Below are 18,924 nucleotides of genomic sequence, written 5' to 3'. Positions count from 1 at the left end.
AAAAATCATAGTGTTTTATAAAATTTATCGCTCATTGGGCAGCCTGGGTGGCTCAGTGGTTTAGTGCCGCCTTCAGCCCAGGGCCTGATCCTGGAGACCCAGGATCAAGTCCCACGTTGGGTTCCTTGCATGGAGCTTGCTTCTTCCTCTGCCTGTGTCTCTGCCTCTCTCTCTTTCTCTGTGTCTCTCATGAATAAATAAATTTTAAAAAAATCAAAAAAATTTATCACTCATTCATGATAAAGGAACATAATGTTACAAGCAAAGGATATCTACAAAACCACAACTAAAGATAAACTATTAAATCAATAAAAATATTTGTAAAAGTTCTTGAGTAAAAGATCATTATATAAACATACACTTTATTTCTGCAGCAACAAGCAGTTTGACCATGAAATTAAGAAACTAGAACTTATCGAGTACCATAACAAATACCTGGCACCTAATACAAGTATTTATATATAAAATACATATTAAAAATGAAATATATACAGCTATTATATAGAGAAATTAGTGAATACCTAAGTAAGTAGAGGATTATCATGTTCATAGAGAGGAGTACTCAATATTGTAAACATGTTAATTCTGCCCAAATTTAACCTACAGTGTATATTAATACCTAGTCTCCCCCAAAAGAAACTATCTAGCTTTTGTATATGAAATTTGACAAGCTGATTCTAAACTTTAAAATTACTTGCAAATTACCAAGAATAGTCAAAGAGCACTTGATAAAAATATGAGGACTTTTACTCTACTAGATATTAAGAATTATTTTTTAAAAACTGTAGTAATTAGTGATGCCTGGGTAGCTTAGCAGTTGAGTGGCTGCCTTCGGCTGAGGTCGTGATGCTGGGATCTGGGATCGAGTCCCTCATTGGGCTCCTGCGAGGAGCCTGCTTCTCCCTCTGCTTATGTCCCTGCGTCTCTCTCTCTGTCTCTCATGAATAAATAAATCTTAAAAAAAAAACCTAATAATTAAAAATGTGTGCTGTATTTGCCAATATAAACAAATAGACTAACAGAACTGAATAGAGTGTCCCACAACATGCACTTCCACATGAACTTTGGATTATTCAAACTGTCATTGTAGAGAGGTAGAAAAAGAACAGATTGTTTACTAAGATATGGCAATGAAACAACTGGAAATTCAAACTGAAAAATAACACAACAGTAACACTTCCCTCTCGCTAGACACAAAATTCAATTCTAGAAGGAATTAAATTAGTATTTTTGTTTTCTTTGGGTAAATACCCAATAGAATTATTGGACCTTATGGTAGTTCTATTTTTAGAAAGGTAACTTAATGATGTTGAGCATCTTTTCATGTGTCTGTTGGCCATCTGTACATCTTCTTTGGTAAAATATCTGTTTATTCAGATATAATATTCTTTAGGCTTAGAACCTTGATATACAAGGGATGAAGAAAGAGGTAATATCTAGATAAATATGGTTGACTGTTCTTGTATTCATTTTCTACTACTGCTGCATAACAAACCAGCACCAGTTTAGCAGGATAAACACAAATTTATTATCTCACAGTTTCTATGTGTAAGATGTTCAGGTAAAACTCAGCTGTGGTCTCTGCTTTAGAGTCTCACCTAGCTGCATTAAAGGTGTCATGTGAGCTGTGTTGTCAGCTGAAAGCTAAACTAGAGATAAATCTAAGCTCACATTGTTGGCAAAGGTGCTGAGAAGTTTTTGTGTTTTTGTTGTTGTTGTTGCTGGCTATTGGTTAGAGGCCAGGCTGCAATTCCATGATGCGTGACCCATTCCACACTGGCCCTCTCCATAGGCACTTCACAGCACGACAGGCTTTTTCTTTAGGGCCACCAGCACAGCGAGAACATTTCTGTTAACAAAATGGAGTGTTATATAATATCCAGAGTCAGGGGAGTCCCATATCCCCTTTGACCTACATAAGGGCAAATGAAAATTTAAAATAAGAAAAAATTACAAATATTGAATCATACACACCTGAAGCTAATAAAACACTACATGTCAGTTATACATCAATAAGAAAAAATTTAATTCTTCCTGGTACACATCAAGAAATGAGATTCCTTTTAGAGCATTTATTTGAGAAAACTTGTAAATTCTTTCTCTGCTGCACTGAAACCTTTGTAACTCCTACAAGCTGATTATGCTTCTTGCCAGTTTACAGCGTAGGAATTTTTGCTCAAGTAACTGGGAGTGAGGACCTTGAATGGAAACATTAAATCGAATAGCACCCCAATCTCCCAGTCTCCATTGAAGCTTAACTTCAGTGCCTGTCTCCGAGTTGTAAACAACAACAACAAAAAAAAACCTCTCGTCATAAAGAAATGAGAAGTTGTTTTTCTTTTCCCTATTTTGATAAAGGCACGAAGCTAACAAAGATGCTCTGCCTCGCCCCAAATTACTGGTGATTTTAGGATGAACTGTGTGTAGTAAAGGGTGCTGTAAGTCCTCTGACTTGAGGAATATTTACTATTAGCTTAAGATCAAGGACAGATAAGTTGTATCTGTTTGGCTATATAAAAGGGTGAGCTATCTTTCTGTTTTAGCAATCTCTCTAGCAAGGTGATGGATATCACATTCTGGTTCAATGCTTATTAAATAATAAAACTGTTTACTCTCTTTTCTGTGTTTTGTGGAGAGGCATTTCTGAGTGGGCAGGAGCTTTTGTTTTCAATTAACTACCCCAAGAAACCTGGTGATGAGGATAAGATTTCTGGAAGTTCCTGAAACTAGTGAACAAGCAGCTGTTCTGTGGACACACAATAGTTAAGAGATCTCAACTTATAGTCTCCCTTCTAGCTCTCTGCTCTTTTAGAATATCAGAAAAACCAACCTCTTTGTTTTCAAGATTTTACTATTAAATAAGCATGAGAATAAGGGCTCTAAGATCCCATGAGGATCACCATTAGGTTTGATTATAGAAAAATACGGGAAGCTGGTAATGTTACCTACAATTCTTTGTCTTTAACCTGTCATCTCTTTATCACATTAAGAATGGTATACCTCTAAGAGTCTAGTCTTGCAGTGGCCTGAGGACACTTCATTTAATTTGTATAAATTAACATATTTGCAGAAGTTCTCAAAAGAGCCTCATTTCAACCAAATGAGTTATTAGTAGATATAGGATTCCTATCATTCACACAGGAAAGTTAAATAGGAGTTGAATAGCCAGAAGGAAAAATTGAAAAAGAAAAAAAAAAGGAAGAGGAAATCAGAGAATTAAAGGCCCTCTCTCAGCTATTCCTGCTCTCTGCTCCCCTGCTTCTCTTTATTTTGCCCTATATTAAATCAAGTCCTGGAAGGAAGGGGAGGCAGTGATCTTCTAGATGCGATGTTCCCCTCGCTAGTGGGCTTCTCGACACAGAGGGACTAAGGCAGGACTCAGTTTACTGCTAATGAATCACTTGCCCTGTTTGAGGACACAGGTTTGTGTATGTCAGGCTCGAGCCTGGGGCCACTTTATGTTTTAGCCAAGATTCTACCTACAAGATTCCCGTGTCATCCACATACCCTGTAAACAGGAAAGCAGGAATGATAAAGAAACATGATCACAGGATACTTGAGAGCTTGAATAAAAGATGAGCCCTCATATAAAGGCAACAGCATCAAGAGTAATTGAACTAGTCACTTGGGACGAAGAAACAAAAAATGGTATTAAGCTGATAAATGTCAATATGGTAAGGTTAATCAAAAAACCATATAATTGACATTTTTCTTACTTCAATATGAGAAAAACCAGCCCTTCCTATTGAGACCGCCAGCATTTTTCTTTTTTTTTTAAATGTGGGGCAGCCTGTTTATTGACCAGACGTTTAGTGGCTCTGAGCAGTGTGGGAGCTGGGCCACAAGCCAAGGCAATATTCTTCCCTGCACCCTGGGTGCCCCATGGACCACACGGCCCCACACAACCAGGTGTACCTGGTCTGAGACGCGAGGCCTCAGGGCCCTGTCAGCAGCAGGTCCCAGCCTGTAACAAATCTGTTACTTAGGAGGACAGACCAAGTGTCACCTCATTCGCTTTGGGATGCAAGTTCACTCCAGCCCCAATATATAGAGATAAACAAAGGCTATTATTCCTGGAAGCTTGTCCTCAAGGCAGAGTCATGTGCAGTCAGTAAACACTGAAAGTTCAAACTGTACCCTTTGACAGGTGTCTCTTAATAAGATTTAATAAGATTTTGATACTAGATAATGGCCATTGGTGTCTGCATTTAGCATGTGGGAAGAATTATTTGGGGAGATGGAGCAGTTACTCAAGGGCCTAAGCAATCATGTAGATGTTACTTATATAACTAAGGGAAACTCAGAAGAAATACAACTCTTAGTAAAAAAATTTAGATTAGCGGGCTCTAGAGTTAAGCTCCCCCTTAGGCTTGGACTGGGTAATATTTTATAAGGAATTACAGAATGGTAATCAGATAGTTAATTATTGAAAGCTTAAGCAATAAAGCATCACAATTTGTAAAATTAATATATGATAGAGAAGTTTTGCATGTTGATAATGGAGCATCTGCTTTAACCATTCACTATTAGTATGATATATTTAAAGATTTTTCCCCCAAGGCAAATAATGTACTGAATTTATCCTACTTTATTTTTGTAATTACCTGCTTTATAATTTACTATGGATTTTTTGGCTATTTAGATGGCTGCACTTTGCCCAGAGAAGGGTAGAAACGGCAATGGAGAGAATTTGTAAAACTGTACTGTTACTATTCTGTAGTAACAAAGGGGAAGGTATTATAAGGATAAATAAATTTAAAAAGTTTTATTCTTGTGCCAAAAAAAGGAGGGTGGTGAGACTTCCCCACCCCTTTTTAAATAGCATTACTTTAGAAAAAAATGTAAATAAAAAACCTTTCTCTTTGAAAAGCTAAAGAAGCTTCTTACCAATTTCACATCCCAGGAATGTTTTCCTTTGGATAAAGGCTATCACAGAGGACCACCCCAATGACCAGGTACATTTAGGAAGAAATAGGTGTGACACATGGAGACATCAAGTCCTCTTCCTTGTGGACTAGTTCTCTTTGCTCTTGAGAAAACGTATAGAATGGGTTGTATCTTTTTGGTGACATAGAAGAGTAAGATTTATTTTTGACTTAGCTTTTTCTTTTGTTGCTTGCCTGGGCTGTACATCATAGTCCAGTTTAATGCCTATTCCATAATAAAATTTTGTTCTTTCCTAGATGATAATGTTGAATACTACCTGAGCCCTGTGATCCAGGACAACAGTGAAGTTTAAGAAGTCCATATCCTCTGAGTTCCTGCAAACAGCTTGCCTCAAAGATCCGGTCTCCGTATGACTTAGGTAAGCAAAGGAGCAGCCACACATCTAACCTGTGACAAGGCCAGACACAGAGCCTCAAAAATCCCGTTAGCTCAACTGCTTGTCACCACTAAGTTGAAACAAATGCTTATTAGCCCAGCTTTGATGAAGCTTCTCTTCCTCCTCCAGGCCCACCCTCAGCTGAGTCAGCATACTATCCATCTTGTGGATAGGCTGGCCTCAGGGTAAAATAGTCTCTGATCCTCTATCCAATCACACTATCCTTTATCCTGCTTCCCCACATACAGCTTTGTGTATCCTCTCTCCAAAAGGAAAAGTTTTTAGCCTAACTAATACTTGGCATCCTTACAGATCTTATGGGTGTAGATACTCCCTACTGCAATAGTTCCTTTTCTACCTTTGCAATAATCCTTTATAAAGAAAGGTCTTTCCTTACTAAATCTGATTTTTTATTTTACATGATTTGTGGAGACGAATTTTTGAGTCAGCATGATAGTTTTCTCATTATTTCCCCAACACATATAAAGTAATACAATCATGTGGGTGATCTCATCATCTGTTATAATATGTCGGTTAGAGGCAAGTCACAGGCTCTACCTAACCTTAAGGATATGAGTACACAAAAGCATGATCACCAGGAGATGTGGACCATAGGAACCCCATGAGATTCTGTTTGCCACAGTCCACCCTCTGGGCCCCAAAGTCGCATGTCTCTACTGTATGTAAACTCCATTCACCCTCTCCCAAGATTCCAAAACATCTTATTCCATTACAACATCAACTCAAAATCCAACTCTTATCATCTAAATCTCTAAGTCTAGGTGCAGATGATGAGGCTCTTGGGATGAAGTTTATTAAGCATACGTTTTGGGCAGAGTAAATCTCTATTTGTGGACCTGTGAAGCAAGGAGATAGGTCATCCATCCTGACACAGCCAATGGATAATGGCAGGATAGGAATAGGATCACATCTGCAGACACTTTTGTTTGGAAACAAGCAAATGGGAAGTACAGGAGTCAGTGGACAATAGCACTTCTAAAATACTGCTAAGGAACATAGATTTCAAAGCCTAAGAATAATTCCTCTGGCTATAACCTCCATCTTAGAGTTCTTATATCCATCTTCTGAGTCATCCTTCTTTTTATTTTTTAAGAAATCTTTACACCCAATGTGGGGCTCTAATTCACGGCCTGAGATCAGGAGTCATGTCTCTATGGACTGAACCAGTCAGGTGCCCCTCATGTTTCCTTTTTTTAAATGGAAGATAGCATGTATTTGCAGTTGAGAACATAAAACAATTAGTTCACAAACTGTGATTACATGCACTGAGGCAAGTACTTGGTAACACCTACCTTGCCTCTCCCAGTGGAAACTTTCTCTCCAGTTTATTCAGGATTCAAGAGGAACTGTGAAGAGCCATTCTACATTCTATGCTTTAATCTCTCAACACTGAGACACACCATCCAAGGGTCTCCCATAGCCTTACCTCACCTACCACATAATTGAGCTTAAAACTTCCTTTCCACTGAAAAACTTTTTTTCTCAAATGTCCAAATGAACACCTACCTGCTCTCACCTGGACTTGCAGCTTTTCCATCTGTCTACTACCCTGATATCTCATAACTTCCGACTCCTCCTAGACACAAAATCCATAGCAACCTCAAGAATATCTACATGTCTTCCAAAGAGCACATGTTCAGCTAATGTTTAGAGAATAAATGAGCCAATGAACATGTTATCTAATTTAAGTTTTAATTTCTCCTGCATTCTTGGGTAAGTTAAGCAAATTCATATATGCATCTTTTAATTTTAGAGTGATGGACTGAAAAGATAGTCAGCTATCTTTTAAACCCAACAACTTTCCAAAGAAACACCAACTCAATGAAATGATACCCTGTTCCATATCATTAAATAAGAGGGAAGAGTTCCCATGCAGCCTGGATGGCTCAGCGGTTCAGCGCTGCCTTCAGCCCAGGGCGTGATCCTGGGGACCCGGGATCGAGTCCCATATCAGGTTTCCTGCATGGAGCCTGCTTCTCCCTCTGCCTGTGTCTCTGCCTCTCTTTCTCTCAAAAAGAAAAATAAATAAAATCTTAAAAAAAAAAAGAGAGAGAGAGAAGTGTTCCCAAATTTCTTTTGAAATTACGTATCTCCTACCCTTAAACCTGACACACAGCAATAAGAGAGTTTGGGTCCAAGAAGGTGACATAGGAAGACCATGAACTTCTACATCTATCTACAGAATAGTTCCTTCTGAAGCAGAAATAAGGGCTGACTGAACAGCATCTGCACAACAGAAGACCATAAAGAGAATGGCAAGAGAGATGAAGAGATGGTAGTCTATTGTCAATGTGTGGGAAGGGATAATGTGTGTGTGGTGGAGGGAAGGGACAATATGAAACTATAGTATAATGTAGTATCTGGGTATGAGAAGGGAAGGGATAGTGCAACATGTGCATAGAGAAGGGAAGGGAAGAGATAGTGTATGGGTGATTGGGGAGGGAGGTAAAGAAAGTTTGTGGGATGGAGAAGGGTAGAGAAGGGATGTGGAGGCCGAGAAAATTAAGGCCACTCCACCTTAAGTTCAGTGTTAGCACAAGTACAGCCATCTCAGGCCCCTGTGAATAAGAGCTGAAATTTACATTATTTCAATTACAGGAAAAAAACAGCTTACAGCTTAACGCCCTGGAAAGCCCCATATTAGAATGAGAACAGAGCTCAAGCCAGTGACAGGAAGCCCCATATTAGAATGAGAATAGAGCTCAACTCCCATGGTATAAAATCCCATATCAGAATGAGAACAGAGCTTAATGCCCTTGAAAGCCCCATATCAGAATGTAAACAGAACTTGAGAAATTCCTCCACCCCTTCTGGAGGTCCCCTAGACCAGCCCATAAAACTAAGCTGGAACCCACCTCGGAGTCCAAGTCCCTGCTCCGTTGTGTCGGGTATACTTGGACCCAAGCTCGAGCTTGTAAATAAACCCTCCTGTGTTTGCATCGGTGTCGGCTCCTTGGTGGTTTCTCAGATATGTAATCTTGGGCAAAACAGGGACAGTCGAGTGTAGATGAGCAGAGACAGAAGGGAAGGATAGAGTAGTGTTGTTTGTCTGTATGCATAGAAAAGGGGGGAAAGTGTATAAATACAGTAGTGTGTATGTTTGGAGAAGGGATAATGTAGAATGTGCAGAGAAGGAAGGGAAAAGAATTTTATGTGTTTGTGGCTAAGGAAAAGGGAAGAGAAGTGAGAAGATTGTGGAGAAGGGATGAGTAGGGATAGGGTAGTGGGTATGTTTAGAGAAGGAAGGAGATAGGATAGAAGTTGTATGTAGGGAAAAGAATGGATAGGGTAGTGTATGTGTTTTAGAAAAGGGAGCAAAGGGCACAATGGGAAGGGATAGTGTAGTGGTGTATGTGTATGTGTGTATAGAAGGAAAGGGGAGAGAATGGAATAAACGGTTTGTAGAGGTGGGGAGGAAGGGACACTGTAGTTCAGGTGAGTAAAGAATGGAAGGAAAAAACTGGAAAGTCTAGTAGTGTTGTGTGTGTGTGCTATGTGGAAAAGGGAAGGAAAACAAGAGTAGAGCGTGTGTACATGTAGGAGAGAAGGAGGTAACACACAAGAGGGCAGAAATAGTGTAGCAGAGAAGGACTGGTGTAGTGTCGTGTGTATGTGGGAACAGGGAGAGGGGAAACTGGGAAAAGACAATGTAGCATTGTGTGTATTTAGAGAACAGAAGGGAAAAGAAAAGGAAGTGATCATGTGTGTATGTATAGATGGCTGTGGAGAAATGATAAGGGAAGATGAGTGAGGGTACAGTGTCAGTGTGTGTGTAGGAAAAGAGGAAGGTAGAGGGGATAATGTGTGGAGATGAGAAGAGAGACAAGGGATGGTGTTGTGTGTGACTGTCGAAAGGAAGGGTACAGACTGGACAGTGTGTCAGGATGGAAGAGTAAAAAAAGGGGAAGGGAGGAAGGGATAGAACAGGGTAGCGTGGCTGAGGAGAGAAGGGAGGGGAAATGGGAAAGGACAGTGCACTCGTGTGTTAGTGTGTGTGGGGGGTAGGTGTCGAAGGGAGAGTGTAATGTGGGTGTGTGGAGAAGGGAAAGGTGGGAAATGGGACCATGGCGTGAATGTGAAGAGAGGGGAGGAAAACAAATGGAAAAGCATCATGTGTGTAAGGGGAGAAGGGAAGGGAAGAAAAAAGGGAGTGTGTAGTGTGTGTGTGTGTGTGTGTGGCTAAAAGGCGGGAAGGGAAGAGAAGGGAGAGCATAGTAGGTGTACAAGAGGGAAGACTAAAGCAGGAAGAGAATGGAAGATTTAGTGTGGTGCGTATGGAAAAAGGAAGGGAAGGGAAGAAAAGGGAGAGAGCACAAGCGGAGACAGAAGAGGAAGAAGAGTGCAGAGCAGGGATGGTGTGGTGCGGAGAAGGGCAGAAGTGGGATTGTGCCGTGTGTGTGTGTGTGTGTGTGTGTGTGTGTGTAGGACAGTAGGGAAAGGAAAGTATGGAGGGGATAGTGCTGTGTGCACACGCTCCTGCGGAAGGAAGGAAGGAAGGAAGGAAGGAAGGAAGGAAGGAAGGAAGGAAGGGAGGGAGGGAGGGAGGGATGGATGGGAACAGAAGGCACAGGGCACAGTAGTGGGGGGGGAGGAAAGGGGAGGGGAGGGGAGTGTACTTGTGAAGAAGGGAAGGGACAGTGAAGAGTATGTGCTGAGACTGCTCTTCCACCACAAACTAAAAAAAGAAAAAAAAAAACTAAACAAACCAGCCAACCCTTGCTACAATTCCTTTTTGCTCTCTCTTCCTTACTTTTGAACCCTCCTCATATTGGTATGGGAAGGACTGTGGACATTCTAAGTGACCTTTCTCAAGCCCCCAGGACTTTACTCTTTCTGGTCTCCCTGTGGGCTCCAGAGCATGGAGGATCTCTGGCACCTGGTGGGACATGGGGTACTTTTCCTGTACCAGATCTCTGGTCGTGTGCTTCCTGGGCTCCTGGAGATGAAAGGCTTCCTCCCATCCCGCATCCCCGTTATATTCATGAAGGTCACGTGCAGGAGAGCCATCTGGAGACTAATCTCAGGCATCTGCTGCCCTATTCAAGCTCCCATTGTTAGTGACATCCGTTTTGCTGACAAGGTAATAGAAGTGCTTGGAAGGGCACACTTCTTTGAAGTTAAGGGAAAAGACTAGCTTCAAGTGCTCAGAGGCATTCCAGAAGATCACAAGGAAGAGCTCCTTGTATTCTTTTCAGCATGTCTGCCTTCGTAATGGGTGTTCATTTCATATTTGAGCAAAAGGAAGTACACCAACAAAGTTACCTTCTTGATTAGAAAGTCTCAACGTGATCATGCACCCAGATCTACCAATGCTGTGTGTGTGTGAGTATGCGTGCATATGTATATATACACAATCACAAGTTTGCTTAAAAAAATACTAGCCTTACCAAGTGTGATTTCCTGTGATATTTGCTAATTCTAACCTATACACTATATTAATATAATAATAAAGGCCTGTACTTACCTGTAAGGAAGTTTCAGATGTGCTGTCCTTATACAACCCCATGGATACCGCCACCAGTGGTCTCTGGTGCTTTCTCAGATTCACTCAGTGAAGTAGTAGAAATTGTTTGCCATAATACACACTGGGAAGATACAGGGGCAGAACTTTAAAATTTTTCCTCCATTGATATTATCACATGCATTTATTGCAGGCTGCAGGACCACCCCAACTGTAAGATACACAACTCATTTCCACCATATACTGGGGGGAAATGCTTACAAATCACCTATCTGATCAAAGACTCATGCTTTGTTTTCTTTGGCCTATAGCTAAAGATACTTTTATCACATGCATATCACATATCACCCCCCTCCCCCCAAAAAGTTCTGGGTTTTTTTTAGATTTAATTTATTTATTTGATTGGGGGGTAGGGGAAACAAAAGGCAAAGGGAGAAGCAGGATCCCCGAGGAGCAGAGAGCCTGATGTGGGGCTTGATCTCAGGACCCTGGGATCATGACCTGAGCTGAAGGCAGACACTTAACTGACTGAGCCACCCAGGCGCCCCCAAAAGTTATTTAACAACAAGAAACAATCTAATTAGAAAATGAGAGGGGGCAGCCCTGGTGGCTCAGCGGTTTAGCGCCATCTTCAGCCCAGGGCATGATCCTGGAGACCCAGGATCAAGTCCCGCATCAGGCTCCCTGTATGGAGCCTGCTTCTCCTTCTGCCTGTGTCTCTGCCTCTCTGTCTCTGTCTCTCATGAATAAATAAATAAAATCTTTTTAAAAAAATGAGCATAAGGCTTGAACACACAGTTCACAGAGGATATACAGATAGTAAATATGGAGATGACAAAATAGTCACATCATTATCCATTAGTATAACATAACTTTAAGCCACAATATACTACTACATACCTACTAGAATAGGTAAAATAGAAATTACTGAAAATATCAAGTGCTGATGAGGGTATAGAACAGCTAGACCTGATGTTCACTGATGGTGAACTCACCTCACTGATGGTGAGGATGTAAAATGGTCCAGGATCTCTGGAAATCAATTTACTAGTTTCTTACAAAGTTAAATGTATACCTACTGTATGACAGAATATTTACCCTAGAGAGCCTTGTGAAAATTTACCCTAGAGAAATGAAAATATATGTTCACACAAAACACCATACACAAACGTACATAACGACCGTATTGGTAATAACCCCAAACCAGAGATGCCAATCCCAACCTCCTTCAATGGCTAGATGGATAAACTGTTGTACTGGGAATACTATTCGGCAATCAAAAGGGATATACTACTTACCCTCACAATTTAGGTGGATCCCAAGTGCATTGTACCAACTGAAAAGGCCCATTTCATAAAATTATGTAATTTTTAGTTCCATTTGTATTAACGGTTTTAGAAAACAAAAATTATACTAACAAAATATATCATTGCTTGCCAAGGAAGTAGGGGATGGGGATTAAAGAGTACACTCATCGTGATGGAAACAAACTCCAAAAGAGAAGGAACTTAGGGGGTTTTGTGGGGGGTTGGGGAAATTTCTGTATATTCTGGTAGAATTCTTACAGATTTATACATGTGATAAAAGTGTCTTTAGCTACATACCAAAGAAAACAAAACATAACAAAAAGCACTGATTGCCTGTCTATTTCAGTCTGGTGAAATTCAGATTGATTGCGTTTGTTTTTTTTTTAAGATTTTATTTATTTATTTATTTATTTATTTATTTATTTATTTATTTATTTGAGACACAGAGAGAGGCAGAGACATAGGCAGAGGGAGAGGGAGAACCAGGCTCCCCTCAGGGAGCCCAATGTGGGACTCGATCCCTGAACTCCAGGATCACGCCCTGAGCTGAAGTCAGAGCTTAACCGCTGAGCCACTCAGGTGTCCCTTGATTGCAGTTAAATACTACTCTATCAGTGTCCATCTATGCATTCTGATAAATGAACTATCACACTATAAACAGATTTTTTTAGCTGAACTTGGTTGTAAGAGCCACAGGAACTCTCTGCACTATTTTTACAATTTCTATGTAAGAATAAAATTATTTCAAAATGAAAGATTTTAAATTGGGAGGCTGTAACTTGTACACCTATTAATGTTTGCCAATATCCAGCTTTCTGTCCTTATAGGACAGAATTTCTGGGGTCCACTGCAGTTTACTGAGCCAAATGATAATAATATCCAATAGATACAGTGATTTCAAATAAAATGCAGAGCTACAGAAAGATTGTGCAATATGAGACTTACGCAAATGTGGAAGGAGAGGCAAGGAGTAATCTGTGTTATGATTGGTGGAAAAGATAAAGCAGTAGTCATAAATAAAAGGGGGAACCTGCTAAAGGGATCATATATAACTTCTATTAAATTTCTAATACAGGGAAATAAACCTTATTTCCTGTCCCCTTTAGTGTGCATTACTCTCACTCAGCTGCCACTTAGGCGATATACACAACTTTCTTAGAAACACAAATCCTCTCACTATCCTCTCACTATACTACTCACTATACGTGAGTAGTAATTCACATTGTGTCACAGAGCATATGATAACCTGGAGACAGCTAGTATAGAATTTTTTTTCTGAGTACGTCAAGTCTAGGTTATTATAACCATAAAGATACAGCTCTGGACTCCATGTATCCCTGTCATCTGTGGTCAGTTTAATAAACTGTGCCATTGTCACAGATTCTCCATCCACCCTACAAATGTCTGCATTCTGAGTCAACCTCTTACCCTAAGAACTAGCTGGTGGTAATAGAGACCACTAAATACAGCTATAGGACATCTGGCCTCTGGCATGCCCGGAGCTCAGGAACCACGGAGGACAGCCTGAGCTGCAGACACCATCTAGAGCATCTTTTTTCAGACATGTCCACACTTAGCCCTTTATCTACAGAAGCACTGCAGCAATTGACGTAAGGACATCTCCCCTCAGCTGCCACCTCCCCACAGTGGTAGGCCCCTCCCACTGCCCCTGGCCTAGCCGTCTCCCTGTCATCGCTTACCAGCCCTGCACACTCATACTGCCCCAAAGTCAGTGGACAAGGGCGCTGTACACGGGGAGAAATGCCAGTCTGACAGTCTGCATTTCTGCCATCAACACTGTGCCCAGCCTGCAACACCGGCGAGGATGCAGTGGGCCACCACAGTTGCCAAGAGATGTAGCCCTACTAGGATCCGGCCCATCCAGGATCACATGATGATGCAGGAAAGCCATCTATATCCTGCCTGACTCTGGGCGAGACCTCAGAGGCAGGGTGGGGTGTTTGGTACACCTCTCGTCCTTTCACATCCAGTGGACCTGCCCATTGAGAGCACCTCACAACTTTAGCTGGTGGTGGCAATTCAGAGATTTGCCAAGCCTTTTAACAGAAGTTCTCGGACCTTCTATCCACATTTCCCACCTCTTCTCCTTATGGTTCTTTCTCCACTTTATGCTCAATCCTGGATCCAGAATGCTGACCACCAGCCTGCCCTGGGCTCTCCAAATGAGGCTTTACGTGTGGTGTGGTCTTTCTCCCTTGGACTCTGGCAACTGCTCTGACTTCCAGCCTCGTCTAGCTAAGGGTGCTTGGCTCCACTGCTCATCAACTGATGGTTCTGTCAAGTCCTTGCTTTTCAAAGTAAAGGAGGAATGTCTTTTTCAAAATATAAAGTATGGGTAGCCCGGGTGGCTCAGCGGTTTAGCGCCGCCTTCAGCCCAGGGTGTGATCCCGGAGACCCAGGATCAAGTCCCACGTCGGACTCCCTGCGTGGAGCCTGCTTCTCCCTCTGCCTGTGTCTCTGCCTCTCTCTGTCTCTCTCTCTGTCTCTCTCTCTCTCTCTGTTGTCTCTCATGAATAAATAAATAAAATCTTTAAAAACAAAATATAAAGTATGCCGAGAAAAATCCAGGCACTCAAGACATGAATGCAAAAAATCCCACTCTCTAGGGCTAAGGGATTAACTATATTTCAGACTCAACCTGTTTAGAAAAAAGGAAATAAAAATAAAACAATAATGAGACTATCTTTCACCCAGAAGTTTCCCAAAATTTTAAAGTATGATGAATAAAATGCCTAGGAGGAGGTAAGGCATTCCCACACATTAATTGGACAGACAAGGAAATGTTAGAGCATTTTTGGAATAAATTCAGCAATACTTGTAAAAATTCCCAATCTTTACATTCACCTGCTTTAATCAGCTTTACTGCTTCTTTTCTATGAGAAAGCATGCACTTTTGCCCCAGTTTTCATGTTCAAAGATGTTCATTTCAGTCCTGTTAATCATAGCAACAAATGGGAAACAATTTATATGTCCATTAGGAGGAGAATGGTTAAATTAATTATTGCACAAATATAAGTAGGCTGATCCTTACCTGTTCTTTCTTTTTTGAGGAGGGCTTGGAACTTGATGATTGGAGTTTCCCATAATACATGATAAACATCTCTGTGTAATCAAGACTGGCAATGCCCTGATTGCTCCTATCTTCTTCCTGACGAGGTCTCCTTCAATAGGCCAAAAGGTCTATGAAAAGATGCTCAACATCATTAATTATGAGGGAAATACAAATCAAAACCACAATGAAATATCACCTCATATCAGTTAGGATGGTTATTAAAAAAAAAAAGTGTTGGCAAGAATGTGGAGAAATTGAACCCTTGTACACTGTTGGTAGGAATGTAAAGTGGTCCAACCACTAAAGAAAACAACATGGAAGTTCCTCAAAAAATTAAAAATAGGGACGCCTGGGTGACTCAGCGGTTGAGCTTCTGCCTTTGGCTCAGGGCGTGATCCCAGAGTCCTGGGATCAAGTCCCACATTGGGCTTCCTGCATGGAGCCTGCTTCTCCCTCTTCTTATGTCTCTGCCTCTCTCTGTCTCTGTGTCTCTCATGAATAAATAAATAAATCTTTTTTAAAAATTAAAAATAGAACTACCATATGATCCAGCAATCTCATTCCTGAGCATAAATACTCAAAAGAATGGAAATCAGGATCTCAAAGAGATACCTGCATTTTTACACACCTTGTAGCACTATTCACAATAGCCAAGTTATGGAAAGAACCTAAATGTCCATTGAAGAGAAATGAATAAAGAAAATGTGTTAGGGGGTCCCTGGGTGGCTCAGCAGTTTAGCACCTGCCTTCAGCCCAGGGTGTGATCACGGAGTCCTGGGATCAAGTCCCACACCAGGCTCCCTGCATGGAGCCTGCTTCTCCCTCTGCCTGTGTCTCTGCCTCTCTCTCTCTCTCTCTCTGTGTCTCTCATGAATAAACAAATAACATCTCAAAAAAAAAGAAAAAAATGTGATAAATAAAATATACATACATATTTACACACACACACATATATATCTTTAAAATGTATTTATTTTGGAGGAGGCATGCATGGTAAGTCAGGGGAGGGGCAGAGGGAGAGAGAATCTCAAGCAGACTCCCTGCTGAGCATGGAGCCCCATGCAGGACTTGATCCCATAACCCCAAGGAACATGACCTGAGCCAAAACCAAGAGCCAGCCACTTAAACAGCTGAGTCACCCAGGTGCCCCATAAACTTCAATAAATATATATACATTCATACACACACACAGTTGATAAAATAAATTTTCAACTTTTCATGTTTATGGGCCCTGTTCCTATGCTCTCACAGAAGTTTTACTTTACCATTTATGAAGGTCAAAATGACTTGGCAAAACCTTAAAACATGAGCTCTACTTCTGCCCCAAGCACATTGTACATCTGTTTCACTAAAACAAACAAAAAAAGGAACATTCCAAACATAAAGAAAATAACCTCCCTAATGCCCCTAAGATGAAACTCATACAGCCTCATACATAATAAAAACATAAGATGAAGTCTGTAATTTTCTGTAATGTCCTTTGTCATGAGGATTTGTAAATTTTTATGTAAAAAAACAAAACAAAACAAAACAAAAACACATATAATCCTGCACCAAATGTTCTTTCTATGAAGTGCTCTTTTCTTTCTGAAGATTGTGTATCCGGGGTGGCTGTCCTAACTTGGGCTTGAATAGAACTCTTCCTTTTCCTGTAAAATTGAAAAAAAAAAAAAAAAAGAGGGTTTATTCATTTGTGTCAACACAGTAGAATATTATTCTGCCTTAAAAGAGGAAATCCCGGGGATCCCTGGGTGGCGCAGCGGTTTAGCACCTGCCTTTGGCCCAGGGTGCGATCCTGGAGACCCGGGATCGAATCCCACGTCGGGCTCCCGGTGCATGGAGTCTGCTTCTCCCTCTCCCTGTGTCTCTGCCCCCCCCTCTCTGTGACTATCATAAATAAATAAAAATTTAAAAAAATCTTTAAAAAAAAAAAAGAGGAAATCCCAGGGGCACCTGGGTGGCTCAGTGGTTGAACATCTGCCTTTGGCTTATGTCAAGATCTTGGAGTCCTGGGATTGAATCCTGCATTGGGCTCCCCACAGGGAGCCTGCTTCTTCTTCTGCCTATGTCTCTCTTTCTGTGTCTCTCATGAATAAATAAATAAAATCTAAAAAAAAAAAAAAAGAAAGGAAATCCTGCCATTTGTGACAACATGGATGAGCCTGAAACACATTATACTAAATGAAAGAAGCCAGGCACAGAAGGACAAATACTACATGGTTCTGCTCACATGAAGTACCTAAAATCATCATACTCGTAGAATCAGAAATCAGATCGGCAGTTACCAGGGGCTGGGAAGAGGGGGAAATGGGGTGTTGCTCCATTGATAGAAAGTTTCCAATACAGGATGGATTAATTCTGAAGACGTGCTGTACAACATTGTGCCTATAGTTAACAGTACTGTATTACACACTTAAAATTTCCTTGAGAGATTTCACGTGAAGTGTTTTTAGAAAAACCACCAACAGGACACAAGGAACCTTTCGGAGGTGATGGATATGTCTCTTACCTTGATCGTGATGATGAGTCTATGGATGAACACGTACATCAAACTCATCAAACTATACCTATTAAGTATGAGCTGGTTTTTGTATATTACATCTCAATAAACCTATTTGAAATGAAAAAAGAATTCTAGGGATCAGGTAAAAGAGGGTGGTGGATCTGTAGATCTTGTGGAAATATCTTGTGTCCATTTTATTAAGTCAAGGTCAAGAGGCAGGACAGTATACACATTGTTAATGGCAAATCTTAAGAATTCAAAATATTTTTATAGCACATCTACATATGAAAAAGTCTTGGGTCAGCTTCGAAATGACATACCTTAGATTGTTCGTTGTCAGAATTCAGGGCTGAATTTTGAGGCAAGGAGAGATGGTAATTTATCTGTATTGCTAGAAGTTTCCACAAGAATATATGTACTATTAGCTTTGTTATTAAAATATTTAAATTCATCTAACCACAAAGATAGTAGCTGTGCATTAATCAGATAAAGTGTCCAATAGCTGATACAATAGCAAACCTGCCAAGGCTTCAAACAACAGAGGTTCGCATCTCCTACACATAGTTTGATGAGGGTTGGTGGGGGCCTCTTCTGTCAGACAACCAGGGTCCAGGCTGCTCCCGTCCAAAGGCTCCACTTCTCAACGAGGGTCTCTGGGTGTGCTGCTGAATGAAAGAGAAAGAATGGAGGAGGTACACTGGTTCTCAAATACTTTGGCCTGGAGGTGTCAAACACTTTCTGTTCTTATTTCAGGGTCAACGGTAGTCGCATGACCCTTCCTACACAGGGTGGGACTGTAGTCTCCCTGTCAGCCCAGGAAGAAGACCAAGACACGTCCATGAGCACTTGCAGCTTCTCCCACAAACTGTAACTGAGTAGGTGCTTGATAAAGAGCAATTATTAGAATTTGTTATAAAAACGACTGTCTTCTTGGAGTTTCTAAGGAGGCCAGTTTGCCTTGTAATTCTTCGATTTTTTATCCAGTCCTGCTATGTGACAAGTGCTTTGAAATACTGGGTCATATTTAATTTTCAAAGGGATCTTGTAAAATCTCCCTAAGGTGGGCTCGCCTTTTGCACTCAATAGCACCTTTCTGCACTCACCTTCTAAGTGCATTCAAGAATCTCTACAGGATGAGAATGTTCTCTTTCTATGAAGCATGGTCAAAACTTTAACTTGTTAGACAAAACAACCCTCGACATGACTGAATGTGCAGGACACTTGTACAGATGCCAT

At 40.9% G+C, this 18,924-nt stretch overlaps 1 non-coding gene across 1 annotated transcript; it reads left to right on the top strand.

The window, feature by feature from the left end:
* The first annotated feature begins 15,142 nt into the window (after positions 1-15,142).
* Positions 15,143-15,279, top strand: LOC129518975 (U8 small nucleolar RNA). The gene has a single exon (XR_008666303.1). It is a non-coding gene; the product is annotated as a U8 small nucleolar RNA (small nucleolar RNA).
* The last annotated feature ends 3,645 nt before the right edge of the window (positions 15,280-18,924 follow it).

Source organism: Nyctereutes procyonoides, unplaced genomic scaffold, assembly GCF_905146905.1.
Source record: "Nyctereutes procyonoides isolate TBG_1078 unplaced genomic scaffold, NYPRO_anot_genome, whole genome shotgun sequence".
In the NCBI taxonomy this organism is placed as follows: Eukaryota; Metazoa; Chordata; class Mammalia; order Carnivora; family Canidae; genus Nyctereutes; species Nyctereutes procyonoides.
The sequence above is the reverse complement of the archived record's forward strand: the minus strand, read 5'-3'. Positions and strand labels throughout refer to the sequence as shown.